At 40.6% G+C, this 19,685-nt stretch overlaps 1 protein-coding gene across 3 annotated transcripts in view; it reads left to right on the forward strand.

Moving 5' to 3' along the window:
- CDH19 (cadherin 19) overlaps window positions 1–19,685 on the forward strand; it is a 199,816-nt gene that overhangs the window by 110,655 nt on the left and 69,476 nt on the right. For all 3 annotated transcript variants that reach the window (XM_032787283.2, XM_032787279.2, XM_032787280.2), the window contains one exon: window positions 11,369–11,413. The gene's annotated coding sequence lies outside the window, so the exon portion shown is untranslated. The remainder of the gene's footprint in view (window positions 1–11,368; window positions 11,414–19,685) is intronic.

Below are 19,685 nucleotides of genomic sequence, written 5' to 3' on the forward strand. Positions count from 1 at the left end.
CACTCTAAGTCCTGGTTGGTGGCAGCACTACAAGATCTAAGCTGGTAATTAAGCTTAGGGGGATTCATGCTGGTACCCCATCTTTTGGACTCTAAGGTTCAGAGTGGGGTTTTATACCATGACAAAGGAGCACACCATCTCTTGCAGTTTCCAGCATAGAAGACATGCAGTGGATGGGAGGGAATGAGGAAGGTGTATAGAACAGAATCTAATCCTTCGGACCTTCACTAGGAGATGCTGACTTGAGTTAGATTTGTGGGTGCTCACAAAATCATCTGTACATACCTAAGGTTAGGCACCTAAAATCAGAGGCACCCAAAACCAGAAGCCAACAACTGGTCCATATAAGCTGTGCTAGGGGTAAGGTGGCTGTACACCACCTTTGTTGCCCCTTGGTTCTCAGGGTGGCTGGTGTACATTAAAGCATCGTACGGTCCATTCTAGCAGTTGAGGATTGCCATAATGCAATCCTTCCTTTTCTCTATCCAGGCTTCCTAAATCATGGCAGCAGAGAGCTGGTTTGGTGTCTTTATGCCACCCAGAAACTCTTCTTATGAAAAGAGAATTCCCAGGTAGTTACTTAAACAGGCTTGCCACCTGCTTTGCATCAAACAACCGGACTTTGTCTTAATTCTTGAGTCTACTGACACTTTGAGGCTGTTTTAAATATTCTGATGATAAAAATCAAAGATGGGCATGCTACTGAGAGTAACAAATTTATCACTATTTTTTATCATTAGCATTACAGCAGTGACTAAGCTCCAATCAAAGATCAGGGCTGTATTGTGCTAGGGACAGTAAAAATGTAGTGAAAGAAACAAACCCTGCTCTCATCATCATATAATCTAGCATTATGATACATGCAGCAGGAGGATGCAATAGACAGCCTACAGCAGTAAGGGGAAGGAACAGTGTGAAAAATGTGGGAGGTATCTGATTTCATTTTTATGTATATTCTATCTCTCTGTTTGGAGGTTATTGCATTGCTGGCTACAATGTAGTTAAGGGTTAAATCCTGCAGGAACCCAACATAATGGCTGTAGTCAGAGCCCTATTGCTGGTGCTCAAAGGGACAATACTGGGAATCCACTGTTGGAAGACTACCTCCAGTCCCTCTGGAGAAATGCATAAACCAGGTCTAATCAAGAGCTCAAAACCTCCGGAGATTTTTGCATGGGAACTTTCATACAAAGGACCTTGAAATGGATAAAAGACATCTGAGGTCCTGAAGAAGACACACTAACGGGGGGTTGGTGGGGGTTCAGACTGTTAGAGATACAGACTAAGTGGAACTTTCCTAAACTTGCAAGGAAAGGTTAAGTTTAGGTAAGAGAACTTGTGTTTTGGCTTTTGGTATTTTTAATCCTTTTCTCTCTGCTTATCAGATTCACAGGGGTAAATGAATTATACTTTGTTTTGAACATGCTGTTTTCTATTATTGCATTTACTGGTTGGTCACAAAGAGGATTCTGTAGCAGGGGTTAAACCCAGTCATGCCTGCTGGAAGGAATATGTTTGGAAAACAGAGGGTGCTGTCTCCTTGTGATCCAGCCTTAAACTGGGGTGAATCATGGGATTCCACTCTAAAAGTATAGTATAGGTGTTGGTCTGTCAACTGTAAGAAGTTCCCATGGGGAGGGGATAGAGAGAGAGGTCACAAGTACAGCTCACCCCTGAACTGTAAACACAAGATGACAGCAAAGTTAGAATATTTAAAATAACGAAAGCATTAGTCTCAGGTTCCCACCTGTGCTATCCATATCAAGCATGCCATATTAATGTAAGTGTAGTCCTCAGGAACCCCAAGAGAAAGTGACGTAGCACCATGGGAGAATCTAGTGGTCCCATGAAATGATATATCTAGGCTATTAGATTTTATAGTATGGGTTATATAAAATGATGAAAGCTAGAGATAGGAAAAGACTTAATAGATCATCTAGTCCATCTCCCTGCCAGTGTAGGGTTTGTTCCAATCGTACATTTATTAATCTTATGTACAAGGATTATGGATAGTTAGAACGAGTTAGGGCAATTAAAACACAGGGACCTATATTCTCCACTGCTTTTGCGCCTAGTGTAATTGTTTACACTTATGGTTTTCAACCTGTGGTTCGCAGACCCCTGGGGTCCACAGATTATGTCTAAGATTTCCAAAGGGGTTCACACCTGGATTTGAAAATTTTTAGGAGTTGGCAAATGAAAAAAAGATTAAAAACCACCGATTTACACTATGAGAAATAGGTTTTACATGCTAGCCAATCAGAATAGTAGCATTTTAAGCATATCACAGTTATAAATAACAGCAGGGAAGTAAGCCCAGTTCTCACATATGAAATTATACACTGATTGAAGAACACACTTGTAAGTGATAAGTGATCAGAGCTAGTGTGTGACCTCCATACAATTAATAGTCAAAGATCTGGTGTTAGAGACTGTAACAGGCAGCTTGGAACGCCAGGCTGCCTAGCAATTGGCATGCCTGACCTCTGGACCCTTGTTTTCCTCCTTGAGTTGCCTAACATTTTTAGGTGGTGGGGTAGAGGACCCGGGCCCACCCTCTCCTCCGGGTCCCTGCCCAGGGCGCCGTATGAGTGAACCCTTGAACAGGGAGCCCTCTCAGCAAGGAATCTAAATCCACTGCCCTGGGATACTTCCTTCCAATGTCTCTTCAGCCTGGGGCATGTACTGTATAGTCCAATTTTCTGGGGTGCCTTGCCTCCTGTAGCGCTGTCTCATGGATCTTGGGTGGCACCCTGCCATGGTGTTATGGATTGGGAGGGAGGTTGTCTGGTCTAATAATCAAAGCAGAAGTCCTATGTAGTGGGCAGAGCCAGCATCCAGGTTGAGGAATGAAGCCAAGAGTCAACTGCCAGTTACCAGAGCTAGGGGTCAAGCCAGAGTCAGAACCAGGAATCGATAGTGAGGGTCAGAGCTAAGGTCAGATACCAAATGTCAGAGCCAAGGGTCAAGACAGAGTCAAGGTCAGAACTCAGAGTCGGAGCCAAGACTGGTCACTGAGGATTGGATGTGAGTCATAAAGACAGGAGGAGAGGCAAGGATCAACTATGGAGCAGGAGCACAGGTGGGAGTAAGGCAGAAGCAGAGTAGGCTGAGTGCAAGAGGCAGGTACAAGCAAAGTCCAATCCAGCCACAACAGGAAACCACTTCGTTACTCAAATTTCATCTTCCTCCTTCTGGTATAAGAGACATAGTTGGACTGATCAGTGGAGCAGGGTGATCCTCCAATCAGAGCTCCCGTGGGTGGTGTCTTAGCTGGGACTATAGCCTTAGTTGCTTCCCAGCCACATGGTTTCAGCAGCCATTGGGTGGAGACTATGATGTGACAACTGTCTGAGAACCCAGGCCTGTGTTCCAGATGTGGGATAGACTCCTTTGGACAGGACAGCTGCAAGTTTAGTGAAGCCAAACCCCACAATGTCTCTGAGCTTCAGTTACAGAGGCTCCTAGGTATTCTCCTCAGTCACCCTTGCTTTGGGGGATAGTATGTGCTCAGACAGCTAGCTCCTACCTCTTTACCAGTCAGCTGTGAACTAAGCCAGGCTGTCTCCTTTTCTCCCCCTCCAGACCTGGCATTGGCTTCATGTATTACAGGACGGGCTAGCAGGGACTCTCTTTAACTCCTGCCATGCTGGTGGGCAGTTTCTCTGCTTCATGACAGAAACAAATACGTAGAGAATCAGGCCACCTCTCTGAACTAATGGTAATGTGTCATTTTTTATTACTTAATTTTGACACATTCCATCTTGACATCACAGAACATAACAGATGACTGCATCGCACCACACATATTCCAACATAACAGAATTCAGTACATCAAAGTAAATGCCACATCTCATGACATACTGATGTGATGGATCAAATATTTCCCAAAAGCCTTTTCCCCTGGCCGGTTGCACAGCTTGCTCATTATTTGGGCAAACAGTGCTCTTCACAAATTATATTTGTGAAATGGAGCAGGCAGAACAGAGGACTGGCTCACCAATTTTCATTAGGTTACGAAACCAGAAGCACTTTGCCCCCTGCTACTGCATTGTCCAGGCTATTTTTACAGAGCTTAGCTGTTGCACTTTGAGATATTTTTTGCTATGCTTATCAAAATAAATGTCTAATAAATTAATGATACATATCACATTTTGTATCTTAACATGAAAAGAATTAGTGTTACTGAATTGTGTTCTCCTGTTCCTATTCATCCACCTTGACTTCCTGACTGCCTGAATATCAAAGTGCTTTTGTGCAGTATGGGGCAATCAAAGCACATCTCTTACTATTAAGGAACTGGTACCTATTTATTAAATATATATACACATTTAATTGGCAGTTTACTTTACAGACAATACATAAATAATTTAAAACCTTTACTGTCTACTGAATCTGGTTCTGGCTCAGCCAGACCACTGAATTAACTCTTTGTCTAATCAGTTACTATGGCAACATTATGGCCTACCCAATTTTTTCCGGCTCAGGATGAATTGTATTCAATGGTCAGTATCCTTGATTTCTGAAAGAAGGAGAATTATGTGGGGAAAACCAACTTTAAAGGAGAAAGATTATATGGAGAAATTGATTTCATTTGTTGTTGTTGTAAGGATTTACTTTTTGTAGGCAACTGTAAGCAATTCTAAAAGGCAATGGAAATTAAAACTGTGTTTGTGTGTTTTATACATATATATTTACATACACCTTTGTGTGTGTCAAAGATTTTTGGATGACATTCAGCCATCAGTGTAGAGGCCAGAGAATGTCCCTGTGCAGCACGGTAGCTGAAAGGGGACAGAAATAGCTACAAGGCAGGAGCACAGGGAGATGTTACACTTTGAGCCTGACCCAAGTCCTTTGAAGTTGATCAAAAATGCCCATGTGCTTCAACGGACTTTGGAGCTGTAAGGCCCAGAAGGTCTCAAACCCAAGCCTGTAGAGTTGCGGGGCAAGCACTGCCACCCAGTGGCAGCTATAACCAGCTCACAGTTTCCTACCCATGCCCCACTGCAGTCACTGACCACAGACAGTCCTGCCTCCAGGGGTTCAATAGACAGCAGCCTCATGGTGCCTAATTGGCTTTCCAAACAACACCCAATTAACCTGATACCTGGTACAGACTCTTGGCCTGATCCTCAACCTGTCTCCAGTCCTGCTCTTCTGTCTGAACCTAGGCTTGATCATAGGCCTGACTATTGGCCCTGATACTGACTTCAAATCCCAATGGTTGTTCCTGCCACTAGTCGTGCCTACCTTTACCCCAGATCCTGACAGGAGCAGGGTCTCCTTCAGTGCAGCTTTGCATAGGTCAGTGTGGCAGGTATAGTGGAGCTTGGAGAGGTGTGACCACTGAGTCCACAATTACACAAATCCAGTTGTCAGAAAAATATAGAGGGCTGCCAAAATTCATGACCACCATTCTAGTCAGCTCAGGATGCAGTTGTAGACATAGCAGGGCTGAAGAATTACCTCCTACAGTCCTGCCTAACACGGGGAAACAATTTCTATTCATCTAGTTCTCCATAGCTCCTTACACAAAGTCCATTTTGAGCTTTGTGCAGAGTGTGGAAGAAGTGAATGTACAAGAGAGAGGGAATTTAAGGACTCCTTGTGTAACAGATCCCATTTTTATAATATAAATATTATTATCAGCATGCAAATAGCATTTTTCATAATCACCAGTAATATCAAACCATTTAGTGGACACAAATATTTTTCACACTTGTGAAAACATTTTCTTCCAATTATTGTTTATAACAACTCCTTTGAAAATTAAATCAGTTTCCTCATGCAGGATTTACCTACCTCCTCAAAAGACCAGTGCGTTGCTCATAAACATTGTAAAAGCAGCAAAGAGTCCTGTGGCTGTATAGAATAACAGACGTATTGGAGCATGAGTTTTCACGGGTGAATACCCACTTCGTCGGATGCATGGGCGAAAGGAGGCTTCCGTGTTTTGGGGGGTGACAGGGCAGAAAGAGAGTCCCCGAGATAGGACAGACTTTTCTGCTGGGCTGAGTGTGTAGTTGGATAGATTGACGATATTGCTAGGTGGGTTAGGGTACCACTGTTGTGGCCCCAAGCAGCAGGCAGGATTTTAGACAGCTTACAGTCCTTTTTCCTTTGTAGAGAGGTGAAGTGAGTAATGTAGATCTCCTGTCTTATCTTAATGAAGTCCGTTTGTATGGAAGTTTGGTTATTTATGACAGTCTAACAGACGCATTGGAGCACGAGCTTTCGTGGGTGAATACCCACTTCGTCAGATGCATGTCATTCACCCATGAAAGCTCATGCTTCAATATGTCTGTTAGTCTATAAGGTGCTGCAGGACTCTTCGTGCTTTTACAGATCCAGACTAACACGGCTATCCCTCTGATCATAAACACTGTCTCTCTGATAGGATATTTTTTAAGAGTTCTAAATATTTTCTGGAGCAAAGCCCTGCACATGCATGATTTTCTAAATATTATTATTGTTCACTGTTGATTGAACTCTCTGGTATTATATAAATATGTTATTAATAATTATTTTAATTAAATGGACTTTTACAAATTGGTATGGGAGAAAGCAAGCCAGGTCATAGCTAGTCTGAGTCTCCTTAGTTATTTTCTGATAAAGTTACCAAAACCATGTATTGATTTAGGTTCTCTCAAACACATGATACAATAGCTCAGGGGTGGGCGAATTACGGCCCTGTGGGCTGGATTTGGCCCATAAACCATTTTAATCTGGCCCTCGAGCCCCCACTGGGGAGTGGGATCTGGGGCTTTCCCCGATCTGGCACTCCAGCTAGGAAGCAGTGTCAGGGGCTGCTCTGCGCAGCACCCAGAAGCAGCAGCAGCACCCCTCTCCAGCATCACCCCTCCAGGGACAGCCAGGGGGCTTTTCTCTGCATGCTGCTCCTGCCTCAAGCACCGTCCCTGCAGCTCCCATTGGAACCACAGCCAATGGGAGTTGCAGGGGCGGTGCCTATGGATGGGGCAGAGTGGAGGGCCACCTGGCCACATCTCCACTTAGGAGCTGGAGAAAGGACATGCCTCTGCTTCCAGGAGCTGCTTGAGGTAAGCGCTGCCCAGAGCCTGCACCCCTGAACTCCTCATTTCTGGCATCACCCCAGAGCCCTCACCCCCTCCCGCACCCGAACTCCAGTTTTGTGAGCATTCATGTCCTGTCATACAATTTCTATTCCCAGATGTGGCCCTCAGGCCAAAAAGTTTGCCCATCCCTCCAATAGCTTTTATTCAGTAACCTAGATAATGTGAAAAATGCAGATACACAAACTCTGCTTTAGCAATAATATATTTACAAGATTCAGATAATTCTTTTAAATTTTGCCTTGTTACTTTGATTCTTTATGTATCTGCACATCTCCATTGCACATTTTGAGCAACTATTTAAAGAAACAACCCTCCCCCATCCCAGGACATAGTCTTTAGAACAGTTATAAATTCTCTAATTGTTTATTAGCTGCCTAAACTTCCTACGTCCCAGGACAATCCTATCATCTTCCAGAGCCTCGTGTTATTTCCCCAACTTGATAACCTAGCGTCCACATCTCTCCTGTCCCAGTGATATTCCTGGTCTTTCAAGGGAGGCTGTGACTCCCTTTGATTCCCATGAACTCAGCTTGTTGTTCAACTACATGTTTTATTTCAGAACTACAGAATAGTCTCCCTTTTTAACAAGGTCTGATCACACAGCATCTATAACACTATTTCCTGCTCCAATCTCTTACTCACCTGGGTCTGGAAGGTAGATCTCAGCTCAGACACTGCAATGTTATACAGTAACCACACAGCACCAAGGCCAGCCCTATTATATAGTGTTTTGCTTATTAATTTGAGACAATTGTGACGGCCTTCAAATTTAGAATACAGTTTTGCCATCTACAAAATACGAGACTCTTCTAGTGGAGCTTGCATGGTTTCTGCAAAGTTTAACCCAGCAACAGAAGATTACTTTAACAATAGTATTTTTGAATTACGCTACCGGAGCCAAAAACTAAATGGAAACTCCTTGCAGAGTTTGTCTAAAATCTCCAAAGAGTCTTATAAATAGGGAAGAAAACTGTAGCTTTTGACAACATTCCATCCTGATTTCTGGTAACCTAGTGTATGAATGTGGGCACAGGACACTGCTCTATGTGGAATAAACTGTTGGAGACCCGCTGTTGCTATTGTTTCCCAACCACTGCAGGAGAATTAAGCAAACTTTATTTTGTTTTGCATTCTGAACAACAGCCTCTATCATTCACCCACTTTCCTTTGTCATTTGCCTCTAATTCAGATTCCTGCTCCATTAATCCTGGCCAGTCTGAGAGAGCACGAGAGGATTTATTTTTTTAATGTGAACTCATTCTGTTTCTATGTTTTCCCTCTGTGGCTTCTCAGCTTGAGTTGTATATCTTTGGGGAAAGACAAAAGTATGTGTTTAAGTTTAAAAGTCTACAGTTTGATTATGCATTTTAACACTACAGTAACACAGAAAGCACTGAAAATATCAAGCACTATTCAATTTGAGATACAAAAAATGAGACTACAAAGTTGTAGTAGCTCTTGAGGTCGACCAAATTACCTTCTGAATGAGTCACAGAGACTTTGGTTTAACAATATAATACAGCACAGTTTATTTTTTTACAATAGTGTTCTATGAAGTAAAATATCAAAAACACTGTACAGAGAGCTATGATTGAGAGATGACATTTAAAAGAGTTAGCTACAGAGACTCATGTAGGTAAAGAGGGAATAATGACATACAAAGATTGAAGAGAGTTATGAAATTTGGATCAAGATGCAATAAAGTATTCTGGCAGATAAGTAACAGTACTGGTGATAGAACTGATAGGTGCTTTAGTGAGCAGGTAGAGGATCAATCTTAGGCTCAAACAAACAGGCAGGTTTTACATTAAGATTGGAAGAAATAAATTGATTTAATATCTTTATGAGAGGGGAGGGAGAATTCTGTGTAGGCTGGGGAAAGCAAGTAAAAAAGCGATTCAGCATTGCAGTGAGTCAAGGAAGATAAATTGGACAGACAGAGAAAGTGGTCAGGGAATTTACTGGATGTGAGGTCAAAGAAGAAGGGTAGAGAGAACATCATAGAGATGAGGATGGGGTTCATATAGTCTTTTTTCTTTTAGATACACAATACTCTGCCAGCATCCAAGATACCATGAAGTTTAGAGAGTAGGGATTTAGAAGGATTAAACCTGCCTCCAGAAAAACACAGTAACCCAGAAGGAAATTGATTATTTTACTAATAACAATCGTAATAACAATAGTCTTTAATTTCTGCGACATTTGTGCCATGAGGCCTCTGGCTGTACTGATTTTTTTGATCTGATTCTCCCATTTAATACAAATGCAGAGTAAGTGCAAATGGGAAATATAAAATGCTACCATATAAGTGACTGTGCAGAGAAGTAGAAAAGAGATGACTAAGGGATAGTCCCTGCAGCCCATGCCACTTCCCACAATTCCCATTGGCCAGGAAGGGCGAATCACAGTCACTGGGAGCTGTGGGTGGCCGTGCAAATGTAAACAAACTGGTGCCCTGCCAGTGGATTATCCTGATAGGCCGCATGCAGCCAGCAGGTTGCCCACCACTGACCTAGCCACTTATTCCCCAGTTTCTAGTTGTGCATTTGAATTTTCCATCCTTTGAGAAGTATTTTGCACGTCTCTTTATTGAATTTCATCTTGTTGATTTCAGACAAATTCTCTAATTTGTCAAGATTCTTCTGAATATTAATCCTGTCTTCCAAAGTGCTTGCAGCACCTCCCATCTTAATGCCATCAGCAGATTTTGTACACACACTCTCCACTTCATTATCCAAGTCATTATCAAATGTATTGAATAGTACCCGACCCAAGATTGAAGACTTCTTTAGCTATTCCTTCCCAGTTTGACAGTGAAAAAACAATAACTGCCCTTTGGGTGTACTCTTTCAACTAGATATGCACCGAATTTAATTTCATCTAATTTTCCTAATTTGCTTATGAGAATGTTATATGGGACTGTGTCAAAAGCCTTACTAAAATCAAGATGGATCACATATACAGCTTTCTCCCTAGTCACTAGGCCAGTAACCCAGTCAAAAAAGGAAATTAGGTTGGTTTGGCATGATTTGCTCTTGACAAATCAAGTCTGGGTATTATTTAACCACATTATCCTCTAAGTGTTTACAAATTGTTTGTTTAATAACTTGCTGCAGTGTTTTTCCATGTATTAAAGTAAGCCTGACTGGTCTATAATTCTCCAAGTCCTCTTTGTTCCCCTTTTTAAAGATAGGAACTATGATTGCTCTTCTCTGTTATTCCAGGACCTCATCTATCCATGAATTCATGAAGATTACTAATGCATCTGAGATTGCTTCAGCTAGTTCCTTAAGTACCCTAGTTTGAATTTCATAAGGCCCTGTCAATTTATCTAAACAATTAACCAGTTCTTTCCTGATTAATATTAATTGTCCTGAGTATCTGGTCACCATTATCTTTTTTAGTGAAGACTGAAGCAAAACATATGTGAAACACCACAGCCTTCTTGATGTCATCAGTTATCAGCTCTCTTAAATAGAAGACCTACACTTTCTTTCCTCTTTCTCTTGCTCCTAAACTATTTTAAAAACTACTTATTATTGCTTTTTATGTCCTTTTCTAGGTGAAACTCATTTTGTAACTTAATCTTTCTGACTGTCCCTATATGCTTGTGTTATTCTTTTGTGCACCTCCTTAGTAATTTGTCCATATTTCCATTTTTCATAGGATTCCTTTTTGACCCTTTCATATCTTTAAAGACCTCACCATGGCCTCTTACTGTTCTTTCTATCTTTCCTTTTCAGGATAGTTTGCAGTTGTATCTTTAATATTGTCTCCTTTGAAGTTACTATCTCCTTTGAACTCCTTTTTCTCCTTAGATTTTCTTCCCACAAGTCTTTACCTACCAGATATCTGAGTTTGTTAATCTACTTTTTTGAATTCCATTGCCCTTATTCTCTTGTTCTTACTCCTTCTTTTCCTTATAGTCATGAAGTCTATCATGTCATGATCATTTCCATGTAAATTGTCATCCGATTCACTACAATTCTTCCCTGTTGGTCAGAATCAAGTCTAAAATGGCTGTTCCCCTAGTTACTTCCTCCACTTTCTGAAACAAAAAGGTGTCCCAATATATTCCAAGAACTTATAGGAAATTTTGTGTTTTGCCCTATTACTTTTCCAACATATGTCTGGCTAGTTAAACTCCTCCATGATTACCAGGACTTGATTTTTTGATAGTTTTTATTTGTTCTAAAAATGACTCATCCACCTCCTCTTCCTGATTCCGTGACATAAACCCTATATTTTTTACCTTTTTTATCTTTACACAGAGACTCAACAGTTCTGCCTCTCATCTCCTCTGGACCTGAGAAAAAGTTTGTATATTCCTGATGTATAATGCACTACCATCTCTCTATATCCGTCTACACTAATGTTCCAATCATGAGAGTTATCCTAAGTTTCTGTGATGCCAATTAAGTCATAGTTTAGTTTATGTACTAACACTTTCAGTTCTTCCTGTCTATTCCCCATACTCCTTGCATTTATATAACAGGCATCTAAGATGTTCAACAGATTCTGCCACTGATTTCCCTCTTGTTGCACCTATTATCCTAACAGCATTTTCCAAAATCTCACCCTCTGTTATGGTTGCTTTTTATGTTTACCTGAGAGATTTTGTTACATGACTATGGAATGTAATATTACTCACATATAAGTGCCTAGATCTGATCTCATACTGGTTTCCCATTGGTAACTCCATCAGAGTTATTCCTGATTTACACCCATGTAAGTGAGAGAAAAATCATCCCATCATGATTCATCAGATAAAGCAGAAAAGACAGATCTAGCTGAGAATTTCAAAACTTTGCACATCTTTGAGCCTATCTCATTGATTTCAATGTGAGCAAGATTCAGGCATTTATGTTGTTAGTTTTTACATGAGAAGACAAATTTGAATGAAGATAAAAAGGAACCAAACCCTGAAAACGCATAGTGGAATGTCTCAGGAAGTGCTTTCCTGAAAATCATCTGACAAAGAGATTCAAGTGTGTTAAGTCACAGAATGTGGCCCTTTACAAAGTTATGCTGACAAGTGGTGTTACAGTACTAAGTCATATCCTGAAGAGTTGACAGTGTTTCTGCAGAATTTGCCCAGTGAGTCAAATATTTTGTAATTAGATTTGCCATTTCTCAACAATGAAATTAGGTACCGAAGGGAGTGATTTTTGATGTTGCCACTGTGTTTTTTTTTATTTTTTTTACTTTTTTAAAGGACCAAAACATTTATGTTAAGGACATGGTGTCAGTTTTTTTTTTTTTTTTTTAAATACTCAATGCACAAACTATCTTCAGAAATATCTAGTTAACAGAATACTTAGAAGAAGGTACAATTCAAATATAACATTTTCTTACTTTAGTTTGTAGATTGTACTTCGAGCATTGACATAATTGAATCTTTAGAGTCCAAGCATCTGTTTGCTAAATTGATTTCTTGATTTGAGATCTCTAAATAAAATTGCTGTAGTTACTGAATGACTGTAAAACTGAATGTAATTTGTCATAATATTCAGTTTTGCAGGTAAAGATTTCAATTTTTCTTCAGCTTGGTAGCATCCAGCTGCAATTTGATTTAAATAGGATTTGGTTTTATACTAGTGTAATCTGTGAAGGAGAGCAGGAGATGATTATTTATTAGTCAGTGTTAGAGATAAACACTATTTTTAATCAGAAGTTTAATCAGATGCATTAAACTTCTTACCCATTTTTTAATATCTGATGGCAAATGCTAAGTAATCCAAGCGGATTTGGGATTGAGCTCTTCTACAGGTATATCATAAACTCTGTGCATAATCTCCTTTGTAATTGCTATGATGTATTGCTCTGATCATGGTGATGGCTTGGAACAACCTTTTAGTTTTCAAGCTTAAACTCCTTAAAAGAAGTCTTTGAAATCATTGGAGCAATAGTTCTTTAATTACAGTATAAAAATACTGCTGATAATGAGCCAAATTAATCCTTTTTTATTAAAATTAGACAGCATATATTAAACAATAATATATATATATATATTATTGTTGTTTAATATAAGCAACCTCATTCAAATTAGATTATTCAAATTGCTTATTTCAGTCTGAGGACCCAGGCTGTCCTCTGGTGCTGCAAGCAGACAGTATGACACTGGCATTGTTTGGGCTAGGGAAATGCAGAAGTGGTGCAGAGTCCACAGCACCTCCCTAGAATCTGTGTAAGCTGCTCCCTAGTTGTTCCATCCATAGCCCGACTGGGAATTCCAGTAGATTCCATCACACTCATTCAACTGTCCTCTATTAATTTCTTCTGATCTCTATTCATTTTTTTAAAATAGTCTCTGTTCGTTTCAGTTGAAAAACCAATAGTTCTAGGAACTGACAGAGAAGGATTATGGCAATGTTGGGCCCTATTTGGCCTGACCCAAATATAAGCCTGCTTTCAGCCTCACCCCTCTGCAACTCTTCTATATCTACTCTATATGCACTAGGATGCATAAGAACTACTGCTAAGATAGAGGAGCCATTACGCTGCTCTACAGCCAAAATGCTTCTGAAATATATGTAGTCAAACTTTACTAATTCTGGGTCACTGAGAACGAAAATGATGCTTAAAATTGTTGATTGGCTCTAGTTTTCAAGATATGCTATTGAGTCATTATATACGACCCTTGATTTGGGAATGGGGGAGGATAAGTGACTTATAAAGGGAAGGGATCTCAATTTAAACCATAAATGACTAAAATATATCTTTGATTGGATCTGTGACGGGGTTTGGACAGTACTTGCTTTTTAGGCAAAACAATGAATGATGCAATCTGAAGCTAGTATTGCGTCATACATGATATGAATTGCGTCATGTTATTCCTAGAAGTCATGGATGATGCAATCATAACGAAGCTTACATCACTCTGCTGAACAAATTGCCCTATATCAGCTCTAGAAATCATACAGTGTCGTGCTCTCTTATTTGTCAGTATTTGATTTTGCAAAGGGACACATTTCTGTTTAGCCAAAGTGAGCAGAGATGCCTCGTACTGTGTGAACAGTGCAGATAACTTCTGCTATGTTTGTGGTGAAGTGACTTTTGCATCACAAAAGCGCAGTATAACCACTATGGTTAAGAAAGCCTATCACCTTTATTTTGGCTGCAAAAATTGGAGATCAGGACAAGAGGTGGGCCCCACACATATGCTGCAACACTTGTGCAACAAATCTTCGCCAGTGGTTGAACAGGAAAAGGAAATCTATGCCTTTTGCAGTGCCAATGATTTGGAGAGAGCCAACAGATCATACCAGCAATTGTTACTTCTGCATGGTGCCTCCAGTTGGGAAAGGTGTGTCAAAGAAGAAAAAGTGGACTGTGCATTATCCAAACATTCCATCAGCTATACGCCCAGTACCCCACGGAGAAGGACTGCCGGTTCCTGATGCACCAGAATCATTCTCACTTGAGTCAGACGAGGAAAGAAGAGGATGAAACTTCTGGTCCTGAACCATCAATGTCACAGGACCCACATTTTCTCCCATCCTCCTCCTCTGAACACACCTCATAACACAAGGTGAACTGAATGACCTTGTCAGGGATTTGGAACTACCCAAGAGTAAGGCAGAGCTGTTGGGCTCCAGACTACAGCAGTGGAATCTCCTGGCAGGTGATGTTAGGGTTCCATGTTCCGTGACCGTCAAAAGGATCTTGTCCCATTCTTCTTCATGGGAAGGTGATCTTGTAGCCTGCAACAACATCGATGGTGTGATGGCAGCCCTCAACATCGTTCACGATCCAGATGAGTGGAGACTGTTCATTGATTCATCGAAGACGAGTCTTAAAGCTGTTTTGCTGCATAATGGCAATGTTTTGCCATCAATTCCAGTTGGTCATGCAGTCCATATGAAGGAAACCTATGACAACATGAAACAACTTTTGAGGTGCATAAACTATGACCAACATCAGTGGCAGCTTTGTGGCGATTTGAAGGTTGTTGCTCTCTTGCTTGGTCTGCAGACTGGATACACAAAGTACTGCTGTTTTCTCTGCGAATGGGATAGTCGTGCAAGAGATTCCCACTACATCAAGAAAGATTGGCCACTCCGACAGTCATTGGAGCCTGGGAGGAAAAGTGTTCAGCATCCACCACTTGTTGAATCAAGGAAGATTTTGTTACCACCCTTACACATCAAGCTGGGTCTGATGAAAACTTTGTCAAGGCCATTGACAAAACACAAGCAGCTTTCAAGTACCTCCGTGGAAAATTTCCAAGGTTAAGTGAAGCTAAGATAAAGGAAGGTGTCTTTGTTGGTCCTCAGATTCGTGAACTTCTTCGAGATGATGCATTTGACCATGCACTGCGTGGCAAGGAAAAGACGGCATGGAAAGCCTTCCAGTTAGTGGCAATAAATTTTCTCGGAAACAACAAGGCAGACAACTACAGGTTGTTGGTGGAAAACCTCCTCAAGGCATACAAAAGCCTTGGTTGCAACATGTCACTAAAGATACATTTTTTGCACTCTCATCTAGATTTTTTTCCACCGAACTGCGGAGCAGTGAGCGACGAGAGCACGGCGAGCGATTTCACCAGGACATTGCAACAATGGAGAAACGCTATCAGGGCAAATGGAGCCCATCAATGCTTGCAGACTATTGCTGGACAGTGACAAGAGATGCTCCATTTAATGAATACAAGAGACAAGCCAAGAAGTGCCGAGTAGACACTGAATAGGACTAAACTATGTACATAATAGTGTTTTGCCTTCTGTTTCATAATAAATTTTATTTATATAACCCTTTTGCTGATTTTTAAAGGGTTCCATAAACAGGACAGGTGAAATATTATTATGTAAAGCAACCATAAACACATGAAAAGGGGGTTACAATTTATGATTAAAACTCTACTATCTACAAAATATACATAGACATAAAATGTAAAAACTTAAATATCTTAGAAACAGTAGCCAATCAGTTGTTTTCATTGACTTATATGAATTCAGCACATCAAAATACATAATAAATAACACATTTTGTCTCTGAAGCAGACGACGTCTCAAAAATTGTAGACCAGTGTTATTGCCTCAGAGCCCACTGTCTGTGGGGGAAGGAGAGCACCCTCACAGAGCCCTTGGATTTGGGGATAGTCCTTTCAATGTCCTTCGCCCACATATAGAGCCCTCTACTCATGTGGCGAATGTGGTATGGATGATGTCTGCCCCATTACTATCTGTCTATCTGGAGGAGGCAGTCTTCATAGATCTGTCTGAAAAGCTAGCAGCTGAAAAGAATGGCAGTGGTGGGAAAGGAAGACTGTGGCTCAAACTGTGAGTGACAGGCCAATCTGTAGAGAAGTCCTACCTTTCCACAACACCCAGGATCTTCATCCTCACTTGCCCTATCCAGAGCCACAGCAATGGCAATAGAGGCAGTGGCCTTGGCTCGGTGGAAGACAAACATCAGAGATAGGCTAATGCTCCCATACTTTAGATGTGAAGCTGATAATGCTTCTGTGCCTAACAACTCTGAGCCCAGGACTTAATCCAGTCTCAGCAACATTTAGCCCCAGGAACCAGAAGACCAACAGACCAGTTGCTCTATTCCAAAAAAATATGTTGGCCAAAAAGAATTGGTAGGAACATGTTGGAAAATATCATTTGGAATTTGGGTTGGAGGGGAGGGGCACAAGGGGCCAGCTACTTTATGAGCATATGACCATATAGACCAACACCATCGCAAATAACTGAAGCCTGAGAGTAAATGTTTCCAAAGTACTTAAAGAATTAGAGGCTTAACTCATTGAAAGTCAATGGGACTTAGGAACCTAACTGCTTATGTCAGTGTTGAAAACAGGGCATAAGTACTCCTGAAAATTTCTCTCCAAACCCCACTCCTGCCCCTCACTCCTTCCTGAGCACTGTGGAATCTCCCTCTTGCAGGAGATACCAGGGAATGAGGGAAAGGTACTGGGCAGTAGTTTGGAGTGAAGGAAACTCTGGATGCGTAGTCCTTGCCTGAGGAAGATCTTAGAGACTTGAGCATTTATTCAGTTAAACTGAAGTGTTAACACACCTGGCTATGTGATAGAAATGACAACAAGAGGAATAAAATATAAATGGATGCTCTAAAAGGCAATTGCATTTGACAGCGATTTGCTCCTGACAATATTAGTCTCCCTGAGTCCTGATTTTTGTCCCAAGAAGTGTCCTGTGCCTGCCTTTATGTTACAACACCACACCATATTGTCTTTTAGTAGTTGTCCAAATTTGCTTTTCATTCTCAGCACTTCAACTTGTAGGATTCAGTAGGAAATGCAGCTTGACAACAAAGATGCTGATTCTTCTATCATATCTAACATTTAAAACAGGTCCTTTTCCTTTTGCTATTGTGACCAATTCCTTGTGTACTTTTAATGATCTGTTCATTTTGAGTAGTTAAGAAGTAATTATCAATAGGCTGCCGTGCAAAAATACATTTTGGGACATGGTTAGAAGGGACTAGTAACCCCTTTGCAGGGTTATGTTGTGCCTAGCCTCTTTGTCTCACTCCTCCCCCTCGTCATGCACTGTGATCCTGTCCCCATGGCTGTTATACATGTTCTTGCAGCGGAGTGAAAGAGATGGAAGTCCTGGGCTCCAGCACACTGTAGTTGTTTGCATTGTTCTAAGCTGTAGGGCAGTGATTGAATACTAGACCTCAGGAATGGTCTAGGTTTTGTTATCACATACACAGATGCAAATCCAGACAGCTGGAATCAAAGGAGCTACTTCAGATTTGTGCCTATTTAAATAAGGATTGATTTGGACCCAGATACATTAGTTACAGACCTACATAAATATTATATGTATGCCAGGCCAATGTATATTGTGACATTTGAAATAAAACACATGTTGCAGCTAATTAAGATCTCAGAAATGAGATTTATTGGTAGGAAACAAAACATGACAGCAGTTAATGATTGCTGTAGGTATACAGAGATTGTGACACAGTTGTCAGACAATCATTCAGATATAGAGGCGTGCATAGAAAACAAAGTACGTGAATATAAACATCAACATTAGTCATTCTCAGGTGGGCAAAAGGCTTATCCATACTGGTATACCTTTCCGTAGAGGTGGCAGGATTCATTCTCTTGAGGAAGAGATGCATAAAAGTTATCCATACAATAGTTTATTTTTTTTAAAAAAGAGAATGTCAAAGTGGAAAACAGGAGAAATGGTGTAAATCTAGAAATATTGTGCAAACATTTCATAAGCTAAATGAGATAGGCCTCCTCAGCTTTGTTACAGGAAAAAAAAGTGGGGAAGATACCTTACATCTTTCAAAAACTATGCTCCTCTCTGACAACTCACAAGTCATCCTGGTAGCACCCTTTGAATGATGCCCAAATCCACCCATGACAGACATTGTATTACCCTATATTAACCCAGATGATATCAAGTATTGCAAGGACACAGCACCTGAGTAGAGTAAAAGAAACTGTGTCCTCACTGAAGCAAAAGTTGCATTTAGGGAGGGTTAAGTAAACTCCATCTGGCTACACCTAGTTTTTACTTAGCCATTTCAGCTGGTCAAAACACAGCAAAGGGCGGACTAAGTGCATGCAGATAAATGAGCAAATATAATGAGACACAATAATATGCCATACAAAATGGCACATTTACCTACTCATTCCTTATGTCTGCTTATCATAGGGCAGCCCTGGTTGTAAAGTATCTCCACTAGCTCTTGCCAGCTCCAGAGGGCAGAATTAAGGTTGTGGGGCAGGCTGGTGTGTAACTTGATTCTGTATTTCCTGGTTTTCAGAGGTTTAAATATATCGATATTCTGACAGGTACAAGGCAAGGCTGGTGAACCTTAACTATGTGTTAACAAAGTTTTTGGCAAAGAATATTACAATTCACTTGCTCAAACCACCTTACAAATATTAACTAATTAATCCACACAACACTCTTGGAAGGTAGATATTAGAGTTGTTTGGGAAGTTTAGTCAAAAATTAAATTTCAGTAAAAAAAAGTTGTAAACTTCTGCAAAATTTCTAATGCATTCCCCCCGCCCCTGTTTTTTTTTTCTTTTTTTGGAAGCGGGGAGTGTAGCTCTAATAAGCGTATTAATCACTGAAGTGACTTACCTAAGGCCTAAAAGAAAGTTCAGTGGAGCCAAGATTAAAATTAACAAATTCCTTATTCCCAATGTCATACTCATTCCACTAGATCTACTGTACTCCTTTTTCTAGTGTAGTATGCACATTATTATTAAAAGAACTAAAGAGTAAAAAAGTTACATCAGACTATCCTTCACATAGGTTCCAAAAATATAAAGCTATAATTAAAAAGCAGTGAATAATAATAAAGAGATTCTGTCACACCAAGCCTGCAGTAATTGGTCTTTATTTACCATCTCTGTGGAATTCAACAACAGAAGTACAAAGAATGGGATTATTCATAGGCCACGTCTACACTACGGGATAATATTGAATTAGCTAAAATCGGTTTTATAAAACTGATATTATAAATTCGATTTCATGCGGTCACACTAGGCACAGTAATTCGGCGTTGTGCGTCCATGGTCCGAGGCTAATGTCGATTTCTGAAGCGTTGCATTGTGGGTAGCTCTTCCGTAGCTATCCCATA

Source organism: Chelonoidis abingdonii, chromosome 2, assembly GCF_003597395.2.
Source record: "Chelonoidis abingdonii isolate Lonesome George chromosome 2, CheloAbing_2.0, whole genome shotgun sequence".
Taxonomy (NCBI): Eukaryota; Metazoa; Chordata; order Testudines; family Testudinidae; genus Chelonoidis; species Chelonoidis abingdonii.